We start from the raw sequence: 12,713 nt of genomic DNA, 5'->3' as shown, positions 1-12,713 counted from the left end.
GGAAGGAAGGAAGGAAGGAAGGAAGGAAGGAAGGAAGGAAGGAAGGAAGGATAGTGACAATGTATTAAATAATCTCTTTTGAGTACATCTTTAAGCAAAGATGAAGTAATAGCTCTGGTTAGTGAGGAGAACACTGAGGCAAGGTGAATGTGTCATTGTTCTACTGTGTGGGGTAAGATGGCAGAAAACATACCAAGGGACCTTGGGGAAAGAATCAATATAGATCAGAGATAATATCTCACCCATACTGGGCAATCTCCAGCTCTGGGAGACAGAGAAAAGAATATAATGTTGATGCTGAGGTATAAATCTAGTCACTCACTGGCTCTCTGTCTGTGTGACTATGACAACTTTGTTATGATTATTGCTATTATCCCAAAATATAGACTTGGCCATCTACAAGTCCTTCTGTCACCTTCATAAAGTCTTATGTCAGAGAGTTATTCTTCATAGAATCACTCTAAAGTAGGTAATATTTCCTCATTTTCACAGCTAGGCTAGATTCTACGTGCTTCTATACTTCTGTATTTTCTAGACAGATTATTCAAAACTATGCCAAAAATTCCATAGCTATACTGTGATAGCCTTGAGACTCCATCAGTATACTCCCTCAAGAATTAGAAAGGGTACAATCTATGTCTGCCATGATTCATCATTTGAGTGACATCTATAAGAGGCCCTGAGTCCAGGAGCATTCAGAGGAACGGGAAGGCTATTATTCCTGTGACCAAGAGGACACCATGTTCCTTTGTGTAAACATGTGAGGGTACAGCACATGGATGCATTCCTTAAGGAAACAGGAGGTAAAGGCTTTCCTTTATTGTCTCAAATGATTTCTGTGAGTTGATTTGCTAGACATAGAATGGTTTCCCACAGCACAGTCTACGAAGAACAAGGTCCAAGACAAGGGTCTCTGGACTGTATCAAGAAAGAAGTGTAAGTATATTTGCTGGGGAAAAATGTCCCATTTTCCTCTTCCCTCTTCTTACCCTACTAGCTCCATACATTTTACAGAGAGTTCCTTGTGATGAATCCTCCAGACAGCCACGCCCTCCTCTACAGTCTTCCCGCTTCTACTGCACTTGTCAGACTGTGTCTTTGAAAGATTGTCCCAAGAAGTCCAAACTGCACATGAACACACCACTTGTCATGTTTCAGTCAGCAACTGGCCAGACCCTGTTGATCCAAAAGGGTGTGCTGCCTGCCGACATCACAACCACCTTCGGCTAAGTACACCCCGATGTTCACAAAAGGAAATCTTTTGACACATTTCTCAAAATATAACTGATGGTTGAGTGACACATGGCTGTACTTAGCACAGCAAGTAGAACCCCAGTCTTCAGAAAGTACCTGATAATGGACTCACTCAATAAAAGTCTGTTTAGTTAAACTTCACTTAAACATGTCTCAACCAAATAGATTTGACTCCATTTCTTATTTGACCTTGACAATTATTAGGCAAATAATCATCTGTCTTATTCCACAGATGAAGGAAGAGAACTCTAAAGGGAGCATAGTCTGAAGCCTCACTAAGAGCTCGGCTGCCCTTCCTTTGCCTCGGGGCTCCTCATAATTCCTTCATCTCCAGCCAGGTTGAATGTATGCAGAGCTGTCAGCCATGTTGCTAGCCTGCACAGCTCTTCTGAGTCACTACTGAAAGTGAGCTGTTCTCCTATTTCGAGTCAAATCTGAAGGCCACTTTCAGTGTCCATTAAAGTCCCAGGATAGGCCAATCCAACCCAGGCCCAAGCTGCCATTTTTTGCTAGAACTCACTTCTTTATAAGTATTTAACACATTTTACCAACTATCTTTATAGATCCAAAGAGTAAATAGAAAAGAAGCAAGCCTCTGAAGCCAGACTCAAGATTAAAAACCAACCCTCAATAATTCTGTGACCATCAGTACACTGTTTAATCTCCTAGGGCCTCGGTTTTCTAATCTGCATGGGGGGATGTCTGCCTATTAGGTTTAAGAGATAAGTAAAATAATGAAGCTAACAAGCACTTTTAATTGTACTGTACAGAAGAGATGATAGATAGATAGATAGATAGATAGATAGATAGATAGATAGATACATAGATACATAGATACATAGATAATAGATAAATACATGGACACAGATGATAGATATAAGATAGATCAATGCATACATACATACATACATGATAGGCAATATATAGACATTGATGATAGATATGATTGATAGATATGATAGATAGATAGATAGATAGATAGATAGATAGATAGATAGATAGAGATAGATAGATCAGCCCAAAATATTTATTTCACTTCATGAGAAATAAAATATTAAGAAATCTATGAAAAGAGTTTATAATGGAGCTAACTGCATAGGCAATTGCTTTAATCCTCATAACTGTAAAAATATGTATGTATGTATGTATGTATGTATGTATGTATGTATACATGCATTATATGTCTGTCTATATACATACACAGGGGAGCAATTAGAGTTTTAAAAACAGGAATCTAAGATTATTATACGTACTATATTTTTCTAAACAAAAGAACTGAGGATGAAAACTATTAAATAACCTGACCAAATACTTACATTTTCCTTGAAATTAAAAGTATTAAAGGTCTCTTGAAATTTTGTACTTGCAAGGTGCCTGGAATTTGGCATATAATCAACTTAAGGTGTAGTCTAACACCAACCATAGAGTTCTAGAGTCTTCTGAGCTAATACCACTCTTGTTGCATCTTATTCAGATCAAGGTTGTTACAGAGACTAGAAATCCCAAGGGAATCATCTCCATATCTTTGAGAATTGGCCTAATGAACTGTTTATGCTTTCTTAGAGAGGGAAGGGTTGCAACAATACAGGAAACTGCTCTTTTAGGAAAATAAATCAGGTTTTCTTCTTGTCCTGAGAATATTATAGAATTCTGCTTGGCAATTACCAAGATGCGAATAATCCTCACCTGCTGTTAATTCTACAGGATTATATTTAGTTCTGTAAGCAGAGAACCATAGTAGTCAGTGGAAGAGACTCAAAAGTAAGAGATGTAGGTTTGAATCTCAGCTCTGTGAACTCCAAGAGGGAGGCTGAACCCTCTGAGTTTCCTTTTGTAAGAAATAGGAATAATAACATCTGCCCCTCCCCTACTATAGGAGTGACAACTTGGTGGGATTCTCTGCTTCTTTTCATGTTTACTACATGGAGAATTCTTGATGAATATTTATTCATTTGATGAGTTGCATATGTAGTGTCTGGCAAATTATGGATACATCACCAGATGCTATCCAGTTAGGTCAACCCTAGCATTATACCTGGGTCCCTAAGAGGCCTCTAACAGATGTTTGTTCCCTGAATGGAATGACTGCCCAATGACTGCCACAGCACTTGCTAAATGAATGTTCATTCATTCAATGGAATCCTAACAGTGCATAGCACTTAGTCAACACTCAAGAAAAATTGATTGAATCCAAGAAGGCAAAATAGAACTTTATTTGCTTAATGAAATTTTGCAATTCCATAAATATTGTATGTTGTTGCCAGTGCTTTATGAAGTGAATGAAGCATTACTGGAGTGCTCTCAGCTTGTGCTTGTTAGCAAATCATTGGAAACTATTTTCCAAACATACAGCATTCCATAAATGTGTCCTGACAATACTGGCAATGCTAAACACCCCCAGGACCCTAGACAAGTGGCAAGAGAATGCAGTATGTGAATTCATTGAGAAGTTGATGCATCTGTCTTCACACAGAGAAAAGCAGCCATTTGGGTTCTCCTGTGTTTGCCCAGAGCTCAGTTTGACAATTGTTCTGGCATATTCTAGAGTTTTGAGGCTCCCAGGAAGCATTCCCAAGTGTAGAAAGAGACTGTCAAGAACTAGAATTACTACACACACATATACACACGCGCACACACACACACACAAGTAAGTACTTATATATAAAACCTTGCAAAGGATTGATGTCTTTGAAAATTTTGCTTCATTTCATGTATTTTACAGCAATAAAGCAATTCCCTTGTGATATCCCAGCAGTTTAGCACCCACATTGTTCTTGAGGAGAATGGGAGCTTTGATTCACAGCATCCATATAGTGGCTTACAACCATACATAACTCCAGTTCTGTGGGATCTGATACCCTCTTCTGACCTCCTTGGACAACATATAGGTACATGGTGCATAGACATATATGTAAGTGAAACATTTATACACATAAAATTAAATAAATAAATAAATGAATCAGTCATAGTTTGAGTTTAAGGCTGGTATATATAGAGCCTGTCTAAGTGAAGGAGAGATAGAGGCAAGGGAGAGAGAAAGGGAAGGACAGAGGGAGGGAGGAAGAAAGAAACGAAGGGAGGGAGGGAGCTTCTTTCATAAACATTTGTTTTCTGAAGATACCCAGAAGAGACAGGCACTCTGGGATTCTTCTACTAAGCACTTGGTACTGTGCTTGGACCAGAATTGAATGTGAGTCTCCCTGGCAGAAAAGCCATGGAAGAGCATCCTAATTCTTAAAGCAAAAGTGAAATTTAAGATACTCTGAGGAGGAAGAGTCCACTATGATTGGACAGCAGGTAAGTAGCAACAAGATAAGCTGAGAAGGTGAAGCCAGCTGGAAAGGCAAGGCCAGCTGGGAGACCTTTATTGACATGTCACAGAGCTTTGACTTTACCCTGGGACCTGTAAGGAACACTCTATTTACATCCCTGATAATACGTATCTCCATCTGTGGTATTTCAGACTTGGTTATTTATCATTATCGTTTATGTTATTATTTTCTCTACTTCCTTCTTCCACTCTGTAAGCTCTCTGGAACCACAACATATGTGGTCATCTCTTTATTACCAACTGCAATCCTAGTTTAATACACGTTCCAGAATAAAAGCAAAATGGATTCCAACCTAAATAAGAGGCTGTGTCATCCTTCCAGAAACTAATCTTGTTTACTTATTATCTAACTCTCTCTACAGGCAGTCGGGGTGTCCATTGGGAGTTAGTTAGTATCTACTAGAAGTTCCTCTAGATGTTTAAATCCAGGAAATAATGGGGTTTCTGTGGTCCTTGGAAGACTAAAGGAGCCAATCTTGGGATGACTGGTTCAAGACACAATTCCAATGTGAAGATACAGAGGCTAGCAGCGGCTGTGGCTGCTGCTGTTGCTGCTGCTGAGTGGAATCACCAAGACCTCACACCCTCAAAAGTGCAAAGACCATGTTCCATGCCTTGCAGCTGAGTCAGTCCACAGGTAAGAGTGTCTCTGTGACTTTAGTGCCAACAGCAGTGAGATCAGGACTATGGCCTCCAACCAATGTCCAAACTCCACATCTCCTGGGACCTCACCTCATTAGTGAAACCTAATTTGCTTCCAAACCTCCAATGTCAAGGGAGTCCAGGAAATGAAGTTTTTAGCCTTCTTGGTCCTATGGTGAAGAATGGTTCATACTTAGGATGCTCCAAGCCTCTCCGATCCTGTAGAGCTGTTGGATGTCAGCGATTGCTTGTGGCAGGTGTTCTCTTCTTCAGTGATGTATTCTTCTTGCCATTGAAATGTTTGCTTCAGCAAATACATCTGATCCATGCTCATGCAAACAACCTGGATTCCACTTAGTGAGACATTAAAAAAAAAAAAAAAAGACTTGAAAGTAGGAGGAGTCTTATTGAGAGTAAGAGAGACTTCACAGGAATAGAGGGGAATGGCGAGGTGATCCAATACTACACATACGAACTTGTCAAAGGACAAAATATAAATTTAAAAGGAAAAGAAAAAGCTCATAGGTACAGATTGGAAAGAATATCTGTTCTGGTTGTGACAAAGGTAGCTAGTATAGTTAAAAAAAAAAGACTCTAATTATAGGCTGCATAATATAGAAAGTATCTTCTGGCATACATATATATATATATATATATATATATATATATGCATACATGTGTATACACAGGCACACACACACACACACTTTGCAATGGTTAACCTCAATTGTCAAGTTGAAATCCAAAATCATGTGGCCAGAGATCATCTAGGTTAGTTTGGTTTATAGACATGATTGAAGGGGATATTTTTTATTAGGTTAATTAGGTTAATTAGGCCTCCCCCTTGGTATGGGAAGCTTTGTTTCCTGGACTGAATAAAAAAGACAGAGTGAACTCAGCACAAGTACCCTTTGTTCTGTTGGCTAACCTCAAATGCACTGTGACCAGCTGACTCAAACGCCTATTGCAGTGATTCTGCAGCCATGATGGACTGTAACCTCAAGCTCTGGACCAAAATAAACCCCCCCTTCTTGAGCTTCTCTTGTCAGGGTATCAACCCTTGCAACAAAAACAAAAAAAAAGTAACGAAGACAGGCCTGCATGAGATAGCCCATGAAATAAAAGCTTGTTTTTCAATGGTGTGTGTGTATGTGTGTGCGCGTGCGTGCGTGCGTGTGTGTGCGTGCGTGTGCGTGTGCGTGTGCGTGTGTGTGTGTGTGTGTGTGTGAAAATGATCAGGGATTGCTTCCCCCTTTCCTCTTTCTCTTTCATTCTCTTCTTTTCCCCCTTTCTCTTTTGAAGAATTCAGTCTGTCTGGAGGTGTTAATACCAGCAGCAAAGAGCGGGTATCAGTCTCTACCTGCAGAAGGGCAACCTAGACAGAAAGTCAGCAAGACTACACAGGGGCCAGCACAGTGTGGGAGCAGAGAACTGGACAGGGTGAGGAAAATGCCATGATAGGATGTCCACACCAGGGCCTAAAGTCAGAGAAGTTCAACCACATGTTCACATTTGAGGATAGGGAGAAGAGCCTGGGTTGGAGCAAAGAAGACAGATGTTCCACAGAGGAAGGAGACAGTGGCATAGAATATTAAGGACACTCAGGGAAGTTAGTTAGTTCATGTGTTTAAGAGAAGTGGGGGAGGTTTTTCACTTTGTGAGTCATGAATTAGGAATGAATCCTGTGATGATATTATTGTGGCATGGAAACCATATTTATATGTACATATTTTATATGTTATATGTTTATATATTGTATACATATATAATAGTTTATTGTATATGATATATCATAGATTATATATACTAATTATATAACATCATGTATTATACTAATTATAGAATAGATAAACTATTCTACATATATGCAAAGAAAAGCAAAGGTGAAAATAAAAGCATACCCATATTTCCTGGCTCTGTCCACACAAACGAACTAAGAACAGTGACGTACCAGCAAAGGGCACATCGAGCTCCCTAACTTTTTTGCTTTAAAACAGAGTTGCATGTAATTCTAACCGTGCATTCCTAATCCTCCTGCCTGCACCTCACAAGTGCTGGAACTGCAAGCTTGTGTCACCACATCCCTTCTAGCACCTAAATCTTGGCTTCCAAATGACATTCCATATTAAAGAGAACCAGAGCTCCTTGGGAACATGGCTGATTCCAGAGCTGGGTGGGGCAAGGACAGGACAAAATGAGCCTGGAGCATCCTGCCGTGCCAAGACGTCAAGAGTCGAAGAGTAGTGGAGACATGTCAGAAGGACACAGAAACCAGGTTGCAAGAACTAGTTGGCTTAAATCTGAATATCTTCAACATCATGACAAATAATGACAGCAATGGGTTATATTTCATTATTAAGATAGAACACACATCTATACCAATAAATAATGCTAAATGTCAAATGGAGCTCAGAGTATCCACACACATACAGTTTAAAAGTATGTCCCTCTGAAATCACAACAGAGGTTAACTTTCGAACAAAGAGGCCCAGCAGATACTACTTGAGAGGCCATCTTCCTGAACCTCACCATTAGGGGTACAAACTGAAGTTCTACACTTCTGAGAGGGCACAGTGAGAGGACTAACTTTACCTCTGGGGTACCCTTGCCATGATGCACAAACTTCATAAAGAAACACCAGAAGACAGACTCAAGCTGAGAGTTGTCGTATAGAATAACAGACGTGTAACTTTCAAATGTGTCCAACTCGTATAAAACTGAAAGATTGGGCAAGTGGATCATGCTTCAGAACCCAAAGGGACACGGCAACTACATACAATAATTTCAAATTGGAAATTTTCAGAGGGACTGAAAACTGCATTGTGGAGACAAGTTGGTACAGCTTCCGTGAGACTTGACAATTAGATCATAATCTTGTACAGATGTTCATGTCCCAATTTTGAGGATTCCACTGTGGTTATATAGGATGTCTTTGTGTATAGGAAATATCCGCTTACATATTCAGAAGTCACAGTACACTGGTGACATAACTTATTTCCAGACAGTTCAGAAGGAAGCAAAACAAAGTCCTTTGCATGAAACTTGTAGCACTTCTGTAAGCTTCTTAATATTTCAGTTTTTAAAATATTATTAATATCACTGTAGATTCATATGCAGTTTTATTAAAGATGTATTTATTTAGTTTTATGTGTATGAATGTTTGCCTGTGTGTATATATGTGACCACTCACATGCCTGATGCCCAAAGAGGCTAAAAGAGGGCTTCCTATCCCCTGAAGTTACAAATGTGGGTGCTGAGAACTGGACCTATGTCCTCTGGAAGAACAACAAGTTCTCTTAACCACTGAGCCATCTGTCCAATCCTCAAAATTTTTTGAAACAAGGTGTTGCCCACGCTTACATGACATTTACTATGTAGACCCGCCCAGAAGGTTTTGAACTTGACAGCCTGCTGTCTTAGCCTCCCAAGTACTGACGATAGATGTGCACTACCATACTTGGTTTAAATACTTTTTGAAGTATAGTAAGTACCCAAGTACACCCAGGGAGCCCATGTATCTAAAATCCATAGTCGGAAGTTCACTGATCTCTCAAAGCTTCTAGGAAGACTCCACTTAAGCTACAAATCCCTCAGGTTCCTTCCTCATTGCATATTCTATCTTGAAAACTAGAATTGAGATTCTACTGGTGTTTTCCAAGCACATAACATTCTTAGAGGCCAGAAATGAACTCATGTATCTCCAACTTGTCTGTCACAGTGCGGGGCGGGGTGGGGGGGGCGGAGATGGTCCCACGAATGCTCAGATCTGAATGTCAGTTTTGCTACCTCTTAAGCACGCTACCCTGAGCAATTGCTTCAGCTTCCTCAGCTTCAGCTTCCTCAGCTGTGAAATGGAGACAACACTTACTTCACAGTGCTGCTGAGAGAATTAAATACAATCATGGGTGTGAACCTGCCCACCTAATGACTGGTGCAGGCGGACAAGGCTTTCTACTTGGCTTTCAATTGCTCAACAATTTATTCTTATATAACACTACAAATTCCCTTGACCCTGGCACAACCGCTCCTGCTTATAGGTGGACACATTTGCAATTCACTTATTTGTTTTCCTTTGTGCCCTTAATGTTTGGCAAGTAGGTACTGAGAGTCCATCACACGGGAAACGAGTGTGCGAACACTAACTGAGCTCCATGTTACTTCGTTTGTCTTTCGGAGAGGAGGATGCATTACAAATTTAAGTCAGTTTAGTAATCCAACCGAGGGTGTGTTTGCCTCTCACTCCCCGTCTCCTGCTGTCGCTATTGAATCCGCCCACTCCTCCATCACATACATATTTATTTTCCAATGAGTTCTGAAAGATTTCCAAGGCAGAGCAAGAAACAGGGAATGCAGCTGACGTCTGCCTCCCCTGGGGATTATGTCACTCCTTGATTTAATTTGTCTTGACATTTTCTCCATTGTACTTTCTGCTCCTCATCAGAATTCACTCCTCTTGGAAAACAGACGTACTTATAGACTACTCTGGGCAATCTTGAAGATGGTTGTGTATGTTCATGTGTCAAGTTCAACACACACACACAAGGCCCTGTCCCCTAAGGGACATGCCGCATGAGCATGAAGTCTTGTCATACCTGCAGTGTTCTCTGCAAGGAGTCTGCAAGCCCTACTCAGGCAAGGTAGAGAAGGATTTATTTTCCATTTTTAAGCCATTGGCAATTTTGTTTGCTTAAGCTTAATTGTTCCCGGATACTGGGAGGGTACAGAAGGTAACTCTATGTTTGATTTTAGTGACATTTTGGCATTGATTTGACATCCTAGCTTTTAAAAAAAATTAATAAAACACGTATATGCAAAAGAGGCATTTTGGATTTTTTTTTTGGTCATCTTTGTTTTACTGAAAAGATAAAAGGTTCTGTCATGGAGATGAAATGCAGATAAAAGCCAGCTGTGTTTCCATGGCCTTTCCAGAGGGGACTGGACATCACAAGGAAGCGGGCTGGAGTGGAGTGGACTTTCATTTGAGAAACAGCAGCCATGCCCTCATCTTGGCAGGCAGCCCAGAGGAGATTCATTCTCTCCCTGTTCTTCCCTCTCCCTCTGGCTCCTCAGGTCTCTCTCTCTCTCTCTCTCTCTCTCTCTCTCTCTCTCTCTCTCTCTTGACTACCTTGTGTCTCCACTGTTTGTAGGAAAGACTTCTGGCTAAGTGGAATTGTCCTGAGGTACATGCCTCCACTCCCCAACCCAGGACAGATTTAAACAGCAGAAGAATAGGAGCTTCAGAAATTCAAGAAGCCAGTGATGAACACTGTGAGGTAACTCTTGTGTGACAGAATCAAGTCAGATTCCCTTGAAGTGAGAAAGCCATCCCTTCCCTCACCCAGCCTGCTTCCTTAGATGTTTAGCCAAGCCTGTCTGTACCAGGGGTGCTCATGACCTGCCCATGTGCTTCACCTCAGCCCTCACTGCAGACCTTCTTCTCCATAATAGCCCATTAACCCTGCTCGCTCTGAAATTTCTTCTCCAGGTTGATTTCTCAGTCCCTCCTCTAAGTGTTGGTGCTTCCCTGGAATCCATTCCTGGACTCTTTTACATTCCTATAGCTCACCTCCCCCGACACATCCAAACTGGTGACTCTGAAAAAGAATTGAAAAAATGGGAAAACAAACTCTGAACCCTCTGAGAGTCTCGGGGATAGACTGAGGGTATTATACCATTGGGAGAGTACTTCTCTAACATCCCTGAAGCCCTGGGATGTAATCCCCAGCACTGCATAAACCAGTCATGTCATTCCAGCACTAAAGAGGTAGGGGTAAGAGAATCAGGAGTTCAAAGCCAGTCTCTACTGCATAGCGAGTTTGAGACTAGCCTGGGCTACATCAAGAAAGGAAGAATCAGAAGGCAGGGAGGCAGGGACGGAGAGAAGAGAGAGGAAAAGGAAAGAAGAAAAATAAAGAAGATAGAATCAATATACTTTGAAGTAGCAAGTTTAATTTTATAGTTTAATATCCAATAAAAGAAAGAAATGGCTGTTGTTTATAATACAAATCACTGACATCGAAGCTTGACACAGTCTCCTTGGTGATAGAGACATAGCAAACCTTCCCTGGGCTGTGGCCATGTTCACCAGACAATATGTTATTGGCATACAGAGATTAAACAACACCTGCTTCCACTAACTTCCTATACACCCACACTTCAGAGACGCCTCACACTGGCACCATCCTGTGCTCTGTCTCCAGCCCTGATGTCCCCATGAGCCTGCTATACACATAAGGGTGCTTCGGGGCTGTTTCCACTTGGAAGTCTCACATCTCACAGATCTGAATGAGATTGGCACCCTCTCTAACACCTTCTTCCTGTCTTCAAGTGGCACCCAACACCCAGGCTGGGAGCATAGGTGTGCCTTTCATTACTCCTCTTGCCACATAATGGCCAGCACCGATCCATCCTCTCTATCCACCTTCTCTTCCCCATCATGGATTACACTGATCGAATTCAGGCCTTTCCGCTGTGATCTTAGAACCTGGATCCCTGACTTCCAAGTGCCCTTGCTTCTTTCCCACACTGTTAGAAAATGAGTCATCTAAATGCATGTCTAAGGTAACTCATGCAGTCCCTTGATTATAATGCTCTGGTTGCTCTCTCTTTATATAATAAAGCTTCACATTTGGGGCCAGCAGGATTGCTTAGTGGGTAAAGGCTTTCTGTGCAAGCCTGACAACCTGAGTTTGATCCCCCAAAAGTGCCCAAAGATAAAAGGAGAGAACTGACTCCATGAGTGTCCTCCGACTGATCTCCTTACACATGGAGGTATATTGGTGACATGAGTGACCACAGACATCAGATACACATACACAAACTATTAACAAATAAAGTGATTGTTTAAAGATTTGCATCCTTAGAAGAACCATGACACTTCTAACACAACAGGGGCCTATCTTTCATCGATGCTTCTTTCCCTCCAATTTCTACTTTCAAGATGCTAAGCTGCCACCTTTCCACACTTCTTCCCGAGTGTAGATACTTATGGGCATGCTGCTCTCTGCCTGGAGGTCTTGCTTCTTAGCTTGTTCCACAGTGGGCCCCTGCATTTCTGTAGAAGCCAGCCAAATGTCACCCTCTGCGTGGAGCCTTTCCAAACCTCTCCACGTATTTAAAGGGAATCATTGCAGTCAAATGCTCTAGCGGGTGTGGCCAGGAGGGAGTCATCTCAAGGACATGTCAGAGACCTGGGATAGGGGAGCTTCACAAGAATCAATGGAGGTGACTCAAAGCATTGGAGATATGGAACCTGAAGAGGCCATCTCCTGTAACCAGGCAGGAACCCCAGTGGAGAGATGAAGACACCAACCCATCCACAAAACTTTTGACCCAAAATTTAACCTGTCTACAAGAAATGTAGGGGCAGGGAATAGATCAGAGACTCGGGGGATGGCCAAGCAATAACCAGCGCAACTAGAGACCCATCCCATGGGCAAGCATCAATCCCTGACACTATTAATGATACTCTGTTATGCTTGCAGAC

This window comes from Grammomys surdaster, unplaced genomic scaffold (assembly GCF_004785775.1).
Source record: "Grammomys surdaster isolate TR1022 unplaced genomic scaffold, NIH_TR_1.0 363, whole genome shotgun sequence".
NCBI lineage: Eukaryota > Metazoa > Chordata > Mammalia > Rodentia > Muridae > Grammomys > Grammomys surdaster.
This window is presented reverse-complemented; position numbering follows the sequence as displayed.